The sequence below is a fragment of the Gobio gobio genome (genome assembly GCF_949357685.1).
Source record: "Gobio gobio genome assembly, chromosome: 2".
Taxonomy (NCBI): Eukaryota; Metazoa; Chordata; class Actinopteri; order Cypriniformes; family Gobionidae; genus Gobio; species Gobio gobio.
Genome location: NC_137098.1, coordinates 56,588,273 through 56,604,141, shown reverse-complemented (window position 1 = coordinate 56,604,141; position 15,869 = coordinate 56,588,273). Strand labels below are relative to the sequence as shown.

Here is a 15,869-nt window from a genome sequence, read left to right as displayed (position 1 = left end):
GACAACTGCATAATTAAGGGCGTGGCCACTTTGAGTGACAGGTGAATTGCCATTTGTCCGCTGTCTGTTAGTCATCACGTCACCTCAGCTCCAGCCACGCCCCTCCTCTTTTCCCAGGAAGAAGCGGAAGTGGTCGTCTGTGGCATAATCAAGACGCCTTTGTTTTGAATAAGCGACCTCGAAAGGCGAAAAATTACATATTGCGGCTTTAAGATACTAGTTAATCGCTCTCCTTCCCAACAGACCTGCCTGATAAAGCCACAGATTGCAAATGGTTTCACAGCAGCTGTACAAGAACACAAGCAGTCTATCACTGTTAGCTGTTCATCAGTTCTCAATCTTCCTATTTCTCTTCACACCTGCTTCTCTCTGTTTCTCTCTTTCCTACCATCCATCTATCCATGGAGACACATCCCTAAAACCAAACACAAATATTAAGCCAGTCTGGAGCCAACACAGACGGCTAAAACATTTGTTAACTTTAAGTAAATACAATACGACATTCATTCTCATCATATAAACATCCTGCTCACATCCTCAGGAAGGTAAGAATAAACCCATGGGGCAACAGAGATCATATTCTGCTACGAAAGTCTGAGCACATGCTACAGTTACATCGTCTGCTGCTTTAAATGCTCAAGCTCTTTAAAGCAGGTTGGATTCTTATTGGCTGTTTTTTTATCGTTTATCAGCTAAAAAAAAGAAAAACGTTCTGAAAGTGATTTCAACGATATTGTTTCTCTGTGTTGCTATCGCTATAGTTGTGGTGTTGTTATTCTTTTAAATTTAGACCGATTTCTAGAACTGTATCTTTATTGTTATAGTTATCGTCTTTGGTGTGAATGGGCCTTAAGACACTCCCATTATAGTCAACAAAGCATTTGGTGCCCCATTCCAATTGGTCACAACTACTGCAGGCACTTTATTTTACAACTTTTATTTACAACTATTATGTGTTCATTTATTACAATGAATTGTATTTCTTAGATATTTAAATGAATTAATCTACATAAACTACTGTCAGTCATTTATTTAAAAAGAAAATAATACTTTTATTCAGTATAGATTGATTAAATTCACAAACTGCAACAGGAAATGACAGGAAAGTCAAGTCAAGTCAACTTTATTTATATAGCGCTTTTTACAATGTAGATTGTTTCAAAGCAGCTTTACAGTGTTAAACAGGAAAATAATGCAGCATAATTTTATTCAGCTGTGTCAATATGTCATCAGTTCATTTCAATTATCATACAGTGACAGTGTGGGCTTTAGATCAATAATTCGATCAGTAATTTAGTTTAAATGGTTAATTTAGTTTATTAATTAGATTTATTTCAATGTTTAGTTGAAAAATGTAGTGTCCCCAACTGAGCACGCCAAGCCAGAGGCAACAGTGGCAAGGACACCAAAACCCCATTAGGTGACCTAATGGAGAAAAATAAACCTTGGGAGAAACCAGGCTCAGTCGGGTGCCAGTTCTCCTCTGGCCAATTAACAAACAGCGTATTATTATTATTATTATTATTCTGGCAGTTTTACAGCTCGGAGGTCATAATAGATCAGAATATTCGAATGATCGGGGGCAACATGCTGGAGACGGGTTTATTGAGGATGATGTTGATTAAATCATTATTAAAGTGCAATATTCGAATGATCGGAGGCAACACGCTGGAGACGGGTTTATTGAGGATGACATATCGATTTAAGTATTATTTAATTGTAATATTCGAACAATCGGAGTCATCACGCCGGAGACGGGTTTATTGAGGATGCCGTGTCGATGAGGCAGTTTCAGGGGGAGTCTAATCACGGTCTCTTCGGGGTCCTGTGTTGGTCATGTGTTGGTCATGGAAAGAGATTTCTATTTAAAATAAATACTGATATTTTTTACATTAATAACGAGAAATGTTTCTTTAGTACCAAATCAACATATCAGAATGAATTTTGAGGGATCATGTAACACTGAAGACTACATTTTAAAATATATGATGTTAAATTTCAGTATTTCAGAATATTGCTGTTTTTATTCTATTCTTGAATAAATAAATAGAGCCTTGGTAACCTGTGTAAATGCGTTTAAAATGTACAGGCTTTCTATTGCAGGAAAATTAACCAAAATACACAACTGATGACATCATCAAATTATTTTGGTCCAATCACATGCTCTTTAGAAGCCTCCCCCTAATATCACCAGCCAGAGCCTAACAAATCCAAGTAGCTAAACTTAGGGTGCATCTCAATTAGCTCCCTAGTTTCCTAGGTTGTGAGTCAGTATATCTTGTACATGAATGTGGCCGACTCCCTGACTAGTGCCCTAACTACTGAACTAGGGAGCTGATTGAGACGCACCCCTTAGTTTTGTCAGACTGTGACATAAAATAAAGCCTATTGAAAAATGGGGACCTTTGCTTTGGTAAGTCCTGCCACTATTTCTTGTTTCAATTGAAAATACAATACAATCTGTTCATTGTTCCATTTTGATGGGTCCTCTAAAGAGAATGGCTCTCATCATTAATTTGTGTAAACTGAGACATCACCTAATAGACACAGGCAATAAAAAGAAACATCTTAAGCCACAAAGACTATGCGGTTGTTATAGTGCCCATTAAAGTCTGCAAAGTCTTTTAGAATTGCAGAAACTTTATTTTCCAAAGCATAAAGGGTAACAAAATGTTACAATTTTACATCCATTTTGAAGATTTCACCTAAAAATCAGTGTAGAAATCATGAAAAAAAAAGTTACATGTTATATACATTTCAGAAAAAAAAAACAGCATGTTCACACTTACTCATAACACACTCATTCGAAGCAGACATAAATCCACAAACACAAAGACACAAACACACACACACACACACACACACACACACACACACACACACACACACTGCAGGTGGAGCTGGAAGATGTTGAAAGGACTGAGTGGGAGGCAGTGAAAGTGAAACATGATGAGGATGCAGGGAAAAGAAGGACTAGCATGAAAATTAGGAGGAAAAAAAGACAGAAGGCAAGAGAGAGCAAGGGTGAGTGAAGGAGGAAGAGAGAGAGAGAGAGAAGGAGGGAAGGAAGAATCTGGAGCAAGAGATGAGAGGAGAGGCAGGGGAGAGTGGGTGTGTGTAGCACATGGTCCTCAATCTAAAAAAAGGATAAGAGCGGTAGAAGCTAAACTCGGAGTATGGATGAGCGAGATGAAAAGAAGAAAAGACAGAGGAAGAGAACTGCAGCTATAGAGATGGTAAAAACAGCAAGGACATTTCACTAGAGAAATGAAAGGGAAGGGAAATGAGTCAAGTAGGGATGAACCCTGTTGATATTTAAATCTGGTCGATATTATACATCAGATGGTAACCTTTCCGCCTTCACATTAAAGCTCTGATCTCTAATTTTATATGGCTGGGTATTGACACATTCCGATTCACAAGCTTTTGACTTGATATCAGTTCATTTAGAAATATTACAGAAATATTATTATTTCTTAAGGGGAAAAAATCAAACTAATGCTGTAAACTAAAAGGGGAACCTTCTCACTAGGTACATTAATATAATATTAAAATGGTCCAATTAACATATAAATGATTAAAACTATTCAATTCAATTGCTAATTATTTTTTAGATATAATAATTAAAAATAACATGCAATGATATAATCAGGGCCTAAAATTAACACTCGCCAAGCGACAAATGCAAGTAAAAATCAGTGTTGGCGAGTATGTGAAACGGTGTCAATCAATAGCTGGTAATATTTTTATGAATTCTAGCAATTCAATGCTGTGAGAACATGAACGTGAACAAACATGAACTCTGGACAGGGACAGTTCGGGACAGTTGATGGGCCAGTGCTGCATCGCCAGGAAAGTTTAAGTCTTGCAAATTTAAATATTCAAGCTCAAGAAGTGTGCGAATGCTGAATTGAACTCTTTCACGTCATCTTGAAAATGCCCATATTGGCGAGAATCCACATAAACATACTGTAGTCAGTTATGTCTTAATTGAACGTAAACAGTTGAGAAAGAAACGCATGTGTAACAGTAAATTGGATCCGTGCAGCTTTTAAAGTGACAGCAGCAACCTGCTGTCTGTGTCCTTATTGTTTATCAAACAACAAAAGACAAAGAAAAATCCCTTTCTGCTCTTGACTGAATAACGTTTGTAACCCTAATCAGGATTAATAGGTTTAATTTATACAATGAAGACTATGCAGTGTTATTTTACATTTGATTACTTTCTTAAATTTCTGCACCTGAAAATTTTGACCGGTATCTAAAACTGCCTGCTTTTGAAAACAGTTCAAACAGTGGCTGTAAATTTTACTCAAATTCACTGTTGAAATATAAACATTTAAACAGTGGCTGTCATAAATCTAATTATAAGAATGATGTAAGTGGGATCAACAACTAAAAAAACTGGTAAAGCATCTTTTCTGACTCTGGAAAATGTGCCATCAGAAGTTTATCTTAGAAGCCAAAAGTTATGAAGAAAAAAATCTTTGTTTGTGATTAACTCTAAATGAAAGTCAATGTGATTTTTAAGGGGAAAAACTGCATGCAAAACACTATTAGAACTAAGAGGCAGGTGAGGAAAAAATGGACATATGGTCGAATCTGGTCAATAATTCATACGCTGGGCAAAAAAACAGATAACACTAAGGGAAGGTGGTTATAAAGTGGAAACACATTCAGCGTTTGGCCCTGAAACGCATCAATTTAAGTGTTGACTTCATAATGGAAAAGAGGGATTATGTATTGGCATGCCTAGGAATGAGTAGGGGTGGAACACAGTGTGTTAAAAAATAAATAGGGCATGACAGGGGGAAAAAAGTGTTGAGCGTGTTGCAGGGAGAACAGAAAGATAGCACAGAGCAGGATATAGTCAGTTGCTCTCATGCTGTTCCTTGTATCAACACTGTACTTGCTGTAGGACTGAACATTTGCCTTTGTGCATGAGACATTCACACGGGACACGTTTTGTCTGAGCTATTTTGCAAACGTCTTTGGCAGTTTTTTCAATGTCTCCCGACATAAGCACGTCACATCAATTTAAAAATAACAAACTTTGGACAACCAGAGCATCATTTCAATTTGGGGGTGCAGCAAATGGGGCGTGATACACATCTCCAAACATCTGCATTATGCATAGAGAAACTGCTTTTAACAATAACGTTTAAATCTTTCAAGAGACACCTAATATGATCTCAGTTGAGGCTTGTAAGCAATGACATACAGTATGTATTCTTTCTATAAAATAACAAAATAATAAAAAAAAGTTGTATATTTATATATAGACTGTATATACACCACACAAGATGACAAAAGGACACGATTAATACAATTTAAAAAATGATCTTATTCATTCAACCATTTAAAGTATTTTCTTTAATTAAACATTTTTAATATATAATGATTTATTAAAACATTTAGTAATTTATATGTATACACACACACACACACACACACACACACACACACACAAGTATAAAATGTTTTTATTTAATATATTGTAAGTTACTTAACAGATTTTTTAGAATATTTAACAACATAAAATATATTGTTTTTAATGCTTAGCAATGGTTTTAAGTAAAACAATATTATAGTTTAGTATAAAGACTTTATATATAGGAAGATGGTGCACTCAGATTACTTATGAAGGGGAGAAAATGCAACGCCCAATATGGCGAATAAGCCCCGCCTTCTAAATGAAAGTGCCAATCGTTGATTAGTAAAGTCATCCTGTCACTGCAGCTAAGAAACTCAAGTTGCTATAGAAACTGGCAGTGTTCTGAGAAGCGCGCTTAGGATTGTGCATGCGCATTAGCTTTGTCAAGCCTGAAAAATGCAGTTTATTGTCATGATTTGAGAGTTTAGAAACAAATTATGCGACAGTTGTTGTCAGGTTAAATTGGTGATTTCAAATATGAAATTTAATCATAAGCTTGGCAAACAGTTTTGGAGAATTTGATGTTTCCCCATTACAAGAGACAGGAGCTGCGCTTTCATGTCCGAGAGGCGTTTCAAAGATGGTCGCCGAGTGAAATGACTTGTCTTAAAGGGACTTTGATATAGTGTAGTGCCGTTCCAGTTTCAATTACGTCATTCAATGCATTCAAAGGGATGATTACCTCATTTAAGTGCACATACCTTACGAATGCACCTTTGTCTTTTGTCTGATTTTCAAACATGATCAAGCTTGAATACTTGTGCTTCAAATGAAAGGTTGCAACATTATGATTTATCTCTGAGCTAGCTGGTTGGGTTAAATATAATTCTAGAAGCAAAGCAACAAAAAGTGGCAGGCCACTGCTGTGCTCTAGTGTGTAAATGCCAACAGTGTGTAACTTTGAAAGAAAAGAACAAGTCTTGCGGCCTGTCAGTTACCTTCAAACTGCTACGCCTCAAAAATATTTGCCTCATGACCATGCAAAGTATGTGCCATCACCAATCATCTACTGCGGTTTAACTTCACTTATGATTAGAACGTCATCTCATGACTAGCTTGTTTAGCCAGATGACACATATTTCACAAAACATCCTGTTGTAAGATGATGTTTCAGATGACTTCAGTGTCATGCAGTTCTGATAAAGCTTTAGTTAGGTATTGGTGAGATATCATGACGCCCACTTACAGAGGCCCTGAAAAGTACTTGAGCCACACTTGAAAACATCTGAATGTCATTGCGTTGGATAGCAAAATAATAGCTTGCAAAATGCTTGTAGAAGTAGATGCAGCCTCATTCAGTGGCCTTATTAATATGAATGATATGCTAATGCTTGTATTATGAGATTGTACATCCATAACACCTCATCCCAATGAGTCATAAATGAAAGCAGCCTCAACTGAAGAGAAAATATTTTACTTTTCTTTTCTCTGGTAGCAGTTAACATGGAGATGATTATATAGATTATATTATATATATATATACACACTCACCTAAAGGATTATTAGGAACACTATACTAATACTGTGTTTGACCACCTTTCGTCTTCAGAACTGCCTTAATTCTAAGTGGCACTGATTCAACAAGGTGCTGAAAAGCATTCTTTAGAAATGTTGGCCCATATTGATAGGATAGCATCTTGCAGTTGATGGAGATTTGTGGGATGCACATCCAGGGCACGAAGCTCCCGTTCCACCACATCCCAAAGATGCTCTATTGGGTTGAGATCTGGTGACTGTGGGGGCCATTTTAGTACAGTGAACTCATTGTCATGTTCAAGAAACCAATTTGAAATGATTCGAGCTTTGTGACATGGTGCATTATCCTGCTGGAAGTAGCCATCAGAGGATGGGTACATGGTGGTCATAAAGGGATGGACATGGTCAGAAACAATGCTCAGGTAGGCCGTGGCATTTAAACGATGCCGAACTGGCACTAAGGGGCCTAAAGTGTGCCAAGAAAACATCCTCCACAGCATTACACCACCACCACCAGCCTGCACAGTGGTAACAAGGCATGATGGATCCATGTTCTCATTCTGTTTAAGCCAAATTCTGACTCTACCATCTGAATGTCTCAACAGAAATCAAGACTCATCAGACCAGGCAACATTTTTCCAGTCTTCAACTGTCCAATTTTGGTGAGCTCGTGCAAATTGTAGCCTCTTTTTCCTATTTGTAGTGGAGATGAGTGGTGCCCGGTGGGGTCTTCTGCTGTTGTAGCCCATCCGCCTCAAGGTTGTGCGTGTTGTGGCTTCACAAATGCTTTGCTGCATTCCTCGGTTGTAACGAGTGGTTATTTCAGTCAAAGTTGCTCTTCTATCAGCTTGAATCAGTCGGCTTATTCTCCTCTGACCTCTAGCATCAACAAGGCATTTTCGCCCACGTGAAAATCCCAGTAACTGAGCAGATTGTGAAATACTCAGACCGGCCCGTCTGGCACCAACAACCATGCCATGCTCAAATTTTTTTTAAATCACCTTTCTTTCCCATTCTGACATTCAGTTTGGAGTTCAGGAGATTGTCTTGACAAGGACCACACCCCTAAATGCATTGAAGCAACTGCCATGTGATTGGTTGATTAGATAATTGCATAAATGAGAAATTGAACAGGTGTTCCTAATAATCCTTTAGCTGAGTGTATAGATTATATTATAGCCGATCAGGCATTACATTATGACTAATATTGTGTTGCTCCCCCTTTTGCTGCCAAAACAGCCCTGACCCGTAAAGGCATGGACTCCACTAGACCCCTGAAGGTTTGTTGTGGTATCAGAACACCAAGATGTTAGCAGAAGATCCTTTAAGTCCTGAAAGTTGCCATGGATTGAACTTGTTTGTTCCACAAACAAGGACCCAAGGTTTCCCGGCAGAACATTGCCCAAAGCATCACACAGCCTCCGCTGGATTGCCTTCTTCCCATAGTGCATCACGCACCCGGCCATCCCCGTGATGTAAAAGAAAACATGATTCATCAGACCAGGCCACCTTCTTCTATTGCTCCGTGGTCCAGTTCTGATGCTCACATGTCCACTGTTGCCACTTTCGGCGGTGGACAGGGGTCAACATAGACTGGTCTGCAGCCCCATACACAACAGACTGCGATGCACTGTGTATTCTCACATCTTTCTGTCAGAACCAGCATTAACTTCTTGAGCAATCTGAGCTACAGTAGCTCGAGTGTTTGATCGGGCCAGCCTTTGCTCCCCATGTGCATTAATGAGCCTTGGCCGCCCATGACCCTGTCGCCGGTTCACCACTGTTCCTTCCTTGGACCAATTTTGATAGATACTGACCACTGCAGACCGGGAACACCCCACAAGAGCTGCAGTTTTGGAGATGCTCTGACCCAGTCGTCTAGCCATCACAATTGTCAAACTCGCTCAAATCCTTACGCTTGCCCATTTTTCCTGCTTCTAACACATCAAATTTGAGCACAAAATGTTCATTTGCTGCCTAATATATCCCACCCACTAACAGGTGCCTTGATGAAGAGATAATCAGTGTTATTCACTCATAATGTTATGCTATGATCAGTGTGTATGTATATATATATATATATATATATATATATATATATATATATATATATATATATATATATATATATATATATATATATATATATATATATATATATATATATATATATATTATATTATATTATATTATATTATATTATATTATATTATATTATATTATATTATATTATATTATATATATATATATATATATATATATATATATATATATATATATATATAATTGAAGTGGCAATTGCTATATATACACTATATATATATATATATATATATACAGTACACACACAACTGGTGATTGATGTCTGTCCGACATGTAAACAAAAAATTGCAAACAATTAAAAAAGTAGTGCAGACAGAAAGTAAAAACGTCTCTTGTTCTAACCATTGTACAATAATATTTTTGCAACTATTATTAGAAGCTGTATTGATCATGAACGCACTTTCACACATGCATGACGACGATAGCACCAAAGAAAACGTCAATCAATGGACTGATTCATACATGAATCACTTTATAACTCAAGACATTGACTGAAAAGCCTGACCAGAGATGGAAGAGCCAGCACCGATGGGAATCCGAAATAATCTGAGCCCATTATAATCAATGTGAGGTGATGATTAACTCCCAGAGTGAATTAGTTCAGATTTGCCTGAACAGGAATCGTGTGCTGAAACAGACTGAATATTCAACCTGTTGAACAGATGACAATGACCCACTTAAAGGACCCATATCGGTCAGTCAACCACTGGAAGGAATATAGGATGCAATCAATTATTTTAATAAACCTAGTTGTTTTTAGATCTTTACCAGACAACTTTGCCTGGTTCTGTAAAAAGGCAAATTTTTCACAGTGCCATGAATGAAGAAAAGGAAGATCTGTGATTAAAGTTATCTGAGCTTTATGACGAACGCCCTGAAGCACCCTGAAGATCTATGCATTGCTCAATTATTTATTACAGAAACTAATAAAATTTTAAACAAAACAGCCGCTATATTTCTCTAGGCCACATACAATCTCTTGATGTTCTTTCTTTTTTTTGTGACAGATTGCAGATGTTGCGGGGACAATGTCCCTGTTGTTCTCGCAGAGAGCTATATTTTGGAAAACATTCGCCTGCATTTCTATAGCAGAGTCTGGATATCATTTACACACAACATATCCTGTGCTATCAATGTTTTATCAGAAAACAAATCTTTTTGACTGCAAAGTGTAAAGGCAAAAATACATTACCGCAAATGTGGAAAAGGTTGTAAACAGTTCAAAATAAGATCAAACACTGACATTGGTTGTCTGGCTATCACCAGACCGAGCTCAATCTTTTAAGATTGAACATTGGTCTGGGGAGTCTGCTCTGTATTTTCTACTGTACAAGAGGCGTGATCAACGGGCATAGTTCAAATGACTCTGTACGCAATTGGATAGTCCTTCAACCAATCAGACCAACGGTCCATTGCTTCTCTATCCATTATTGTGTTAAACCCGGCAATAGCGCACCAGGTGGATAAGCCGGTTTGTGATTGGTCCCCGCAAATTTGTAACAGAAGCAGGATAGAAATATGTACAGGTTTCCAGCCTGAGCTTCAGGGCGAAATCCGATCTGACATTGGATCTCATTCATGAAACTTCAGCCAAAACTAATTTATGTATGAATTGTTCATAAACCACTCATGTAAATGGTTGCACTCAATCTATTGTTTTAAAAAACAATTATGCAAAAATGTATTCTACTTGACTTTTATTAATGAGGCCCAATGGCAATAATTACAAATACTGTGAAAACATGATTTGGCTAAGTTATAAGCCTTTTTAACTAGTAAGGACCAGTAAAATGTCCTCATTAGTCGATTGTCATAATATTTCACTTTATAAGTGAAGACATTTGGCCCTCACAAGTAAGTACACCTCACAACACTCAACAGATCTATATCGGTAAACAAAAAAAATCAAATGCATTAAGGCACTGTATTGCCTTTAGCCGGGTGCACACTCACTGTGCAATTTTGGCCACGATTTGGCCGCCTGAGACAAATTTTGCAAATCCTACAAGATTCCTCTGATCCTAGGCTACAATCTGAAGTATTTGATCGTTAGTTTGACATGTTCACCGACAGCCGATTAATGACCATTGCAATCAAATTTTACCTCAGACGAAATTCTGGCAGTGTCAGAAGATTTGGTGCACAGTCCTGCAGTGTGACTTCTAGGACCAAGACCGTCAAAATTATCTTAAATTACAAACTATGACCAAAATGAGCGCTAGAGATTTCTTTGTAGACACCATTTCAATCCCGTGTAAAATGCAGCTCACAGTCACAGAACAATCTTAAAGGACCATTATAAATCGCACCGTGTGCACCCGGCTTTAATAGCTATTTCTGCAAATAACTGTACAGGACCAGAGGAAGGGCACTGCAATCTTGCAATCATTTCTCAAGTCTGTCTGTTGCATCACTGTGAGCAAAGACTGGAAAGATTCAACATGAACTGTATTATCCCACATAGGACATCCTTTGATTTGGATGAATGCTTATGCTGTGAGAGGCCTGAGTAGACGGTCACCCGCCCAATGTTGGGGATTACATTAGAGGTAAGCCTGCTTTAAAAGGTCAAGTGAAGCCTTCAGGCCATTTCAAGACCCCAACTACACCTCAACATACCACACAAGATGTTCAGCATCTGACTGGAGAATAGGGTTGTTTTATGTTTGCAAGTCAAGGAGGATAGCGAAAAATTTGATTTTTCACAATAATGGTTTAACTGTTAGTCATGATTATTTGCTCAAATTATAATTGCGAATTTCCAATTATTAATCTTTGCAATTGTTCTTGTGAGAAATTCGGGAAGATCGACTTTTCACAGATTCCCACCATTTGAGCTTCCTGCACATACGTCATTATGCGACAGGAAGCTTGTGAATGCGCTCAGGACCGTTTGTCAAGGCTGTGGATTACAGGTAATATGTTGTAAATAATGTTCGGTTTCTTGCACAGACTGATCGTTTCGCTTCATAAGACCTTAATGTATCATTAGTAGCCATGGGTATTAATTTAGTTTTGTCTGTATATGTTTTTTTTTACCCTCAAATACCCCTTTTCCACCAAGGCAGTGCTAGTGCTAGTTCGGAGCCAGAGCCTAGTTTCAAATCGGTTCTTTGTGTTTCCACACCCAAAGCACCAGCTCCGAGCCAGGAAAAGTGGTTCTTGAGTAGCACCAAAACATTGCTGGGCTAGAAGTAAGAACTGATTACGTCAGGCGCTGGGGGCGGGGACAACAAGACGAACACAAACTTGAGATCCGCCATTTTTGAAATAGCAGCTAATGGAGCTGCTCGTTTGTAATCTCTGTCTATACAAATGACGGCAAACTGCATGAATGCGTTGGATTCGTTGTGTTTTGATGCCGATGTAGGATCGTAAAGCCATGTGAATCAATAGTAACGCAACGTTTGCATTGTTGATGGAAGGCTTGTTCGCAGCGGTGCTGTGCAGACCGATCACCGTATGAGAACGAGTCCAGCGAGAGCATATGACTCCTTATGCTTTTGATTCATTCATGCGTTTTTTTTAATATCATGCGTGGATCGGTCTGCCGCAGCGCCTATGCATCTCGAACAAGCCTGGTGTGTTTGTGTTTCCCGCTGCCTCGCTAGCGTTGCTGAGAAAGATGAGACGTATACAGTGACGTAAGACCTGGCTCTGTTGTGGCTCTCAGCATGTGGAAAAGCAAACGGTTCTTAGAAGGCTCCTCAGTCGAACCCACTATGAACTGGGACTAGCACTGACTCTGAACTAGCACCCGGTTCATTCTGGTGGAAAAGGGGTAAAAGTGACGGTAGCTATTGACTTGCATTATTCAAATCACCAAGGACCATGGTTACAGATAAAAATCTTCTTTACTGTTCAACTGAAGAAGAAAAAAAAAGTCACCTACATCTTGGATGGCCTGAAGGGGAGTAAATTAACGGCAAATTTTTGGGCAAACTATCTCTTTAATGGGCAGAAAATATATCCATTTAAGAGAAAAGTTCTGATTGGGGGATATTAACTCTTAACATCTGGCAACCCCAAGCATGAAAGCTTGTGAGGAAAGGTTTGTTACCAATGCAAGATAACGCAAATGTCAAATGAAAAAAAATAAACATGAACCAGGATAAAATACAATTAAATCATGCAGCCCAACTGGAGAGTATTTGATTCAAAACAAACATGTTTGAACAATCTCAGTCTAGCAGACTTGCAGGTAAAATTAAGCATTGGGTTTTGGTACACGAAACAATGTTCAAAACCCATTTTCTTGCATAATGTGATTTAAGTCTGGGTGAAAAAACAACAAAAAACTATAATGGTCAGATATGATTTTATCCATCCAGTATTAAAAGTGGGTGTTTCATATCAGAATGGAGACCTGAAAGCGCTTTTGAAAAGAAAAAAAAACTTTTTGGAATTATGCACAGGTGTATTGAGAATCGTGCACAATAAGACCAGGAATGTGTATTAAAAATGTACGGTCAAATTTGATTACCTGTTGACTTTAAATGCACATTAGCATACATTAGTGATAGAACCATATCGGCCCGGCAGATTAATCATCTGATATTTAGCCATATATGCATCGGTCACTAACATAAGTCCATTGATCAGTCTGCATAGTTGTCTTAATTATCAATGGATAGTGTTCATCGTCTTTTTTTCAAATATTTTTAAGCTCTTATTTGTAACTTATTCCTCACTTCTCATTATCGAACATCAGCCACCCTGCACAATAATGACATTGGCCACGAAGGATCCCATATCGGTCGATAATCTGTTCAACAGCTCAAGGGTTAAATCAGCTAAAAGAATAAAATGATCCTAAAACATGCTCTTTGTCCATATACTAAAAGCATCACTTCATAATTAACAGCAATTTCCTCTTGCATTTGCTGGTCCCTTCAAACCACTGATGGGCTTGAAGATTGAAGATACAACCACAACCTCTCCATTAAGAATGAACAGCCTCTGGTTCTGAACTTCACTGTCCTTTCACACTACGCGTGCGTGAGCGCTGTAGATAAAAAGATCTGCATTACTGCTGTCATATACAAAGGAAGCTCAGATATCCTTAACAAGTGCCATAATGATATATACCGGAAATGAAATGAAGTAACATCCTCTAGTATACTGTAGGCACTTGGGAATGTACCAGAAATGATGGGTGTGCTCAAGTGCCTGCAGTAATGCAAAACTCTCCCTTCTTATGCACTGGTTCATACAGGTTGTAAAAGGTATGACCTTAAAAAATGTACAACGGTTACCGTAGGTCATACCAAAATGCCATAGCTACAAACATCAACATATTTTCAAAGAATTCATCAGTATTCAAAGAAAACCTTGAAGCAGCTACAGTACCATGTTCAAATAACCTTGGGGATACTATGGTACATTTTGTGTAACAACTACAATGGAAATGATATTTGTTGGAAAATCTGTTAAAAGTTTAATTAATGGTTACCATATTCATGCACTATTTAAGGCTTCAATGTACTTCCCATTGTAGTACCGCGGTACTTGTATAAAAATGGTAATACGATGATCCTCTGACATGACTCAAAAGTACTATGCCATCAAATGACACACCATAGGACTTTTTGGAAGAGAAAAGTCGTGATACAGAATGATTACCATATTTGCAGTGCTACCATGCTATATGCGCAAAACATGATACTTTTTCTTAACAGTAGCCTAATGGCATTCTAAATATTGTATTTTACAAACAAAACAAAACACCAGACTGATGGCAATAACATAAAACATAATAAATGTAGCCTACCATAACCACAAAAAAAACCCTGTGTTTTTTCGTAAGCGCACTAAGTAACTATGGTTTTCTGGCGGAAACTGCGGTTACCATGGTAAATTTTCATATGGGTCGCCCGTACAGAGACTCACCTGTAGTATGTACACGTCTTCCCGAGACCTTCTGCATGGACTCACTTAAATCTCCCATCCTCCGCAAATACACGCACACAGAACCGCAAAACCAACCGTCAGACCGACCCAGATCACGGTTCTGAACCAGCCACAGGTCTCAGAACAGCAACAGTTCGGTTAATGCGGCGTCCCGTTTGCATTCACATGCACATGAAGGAGTGGAGACGTGTGTAATTCGGGTTGTTCCGGCGGTCCAGGAACGGATTTTTTATTTGTTATCGATCGCCTCGGTTTCATTGACACTCCGCCGGAACGTCACTGATATTTTTCACGCCTTTCCAAGCGCGCGCCGCGTCGCGTTAGAACTAAGCCGCTCCATATTCCGCAAAATATTCAAGTCCACACGAATCTAACATTTATTCCCCAGGCTTGGTCGTGACATTCCCTCTCGGCGTAGTAAAATCGTGCGGTAATTCCAGATCCCGCACTGTCCGCAGCAGGTCCCAGTCAGATTGATTGCTGTATATCTTCCCTACGATCTTTTTTCCATATAAGCAACGTCGTTGCGATTCTCAATCCCGGTTGCGCCGGTTGACGCCGCATCCCGTTTCCCGCTTGCGCTCCTGGCGTACCTCGCGTCATCCATTGGTTGTCGTAAGAGGCGCTACGCTACTGACGTACGACGCTGCAATTTTCCGCTGCCTAGGAACCACTGGCACACTCACTGCTGGGACGGGCTTAGTGAATACAGAGAGGAGACTCCGAAATAGTATGCTGGGCGTGGACTGGAATCACGTCATTTCCTGAATTTCTTAAGCCTTTGTAACCAGCAGGGAGTGCCAATGGAAGAGAACAAATCAATTAATCAATAAATACATTTATAAAACCTTTCATTGCATATTATAGATATATAGGCCATACACAATATAGATAGATAGATCATGATCTGGCTCTTCAAATAGTCTCAAACAGTCTTGGAGGTGTG

At 38.7% G+C, this 15,869-nt stretch overlaps 1 protein-coding gene across 2 annotated transcripts in view; it reads right to left on the bottom strand.

Annotated features, from left to right (window-relative positions):
- dagla (diacylglycerol lipase, alpha) overlaps positions 1–15,540 on the bottom strand; it is a 49,096-nt gene extending 33,556 nt beyond the window's left edge. Inside the window, exon 1 of one of the 2 annotated variants that reach the window (XM_079802112.1) lies at positions 14,903–15,540. The gene's annotated coding sequence lies outside the window, so the exon portion shown is untranslated. The remainder of the gene's footprint in view (positions 1–14,902) is intronic. The other variant, XM_079802111.1, reaches the window with a different exon arrangement.
- Between the last annotated feature and the right edge of the window lie 329 nt (positions 15,541–15,869).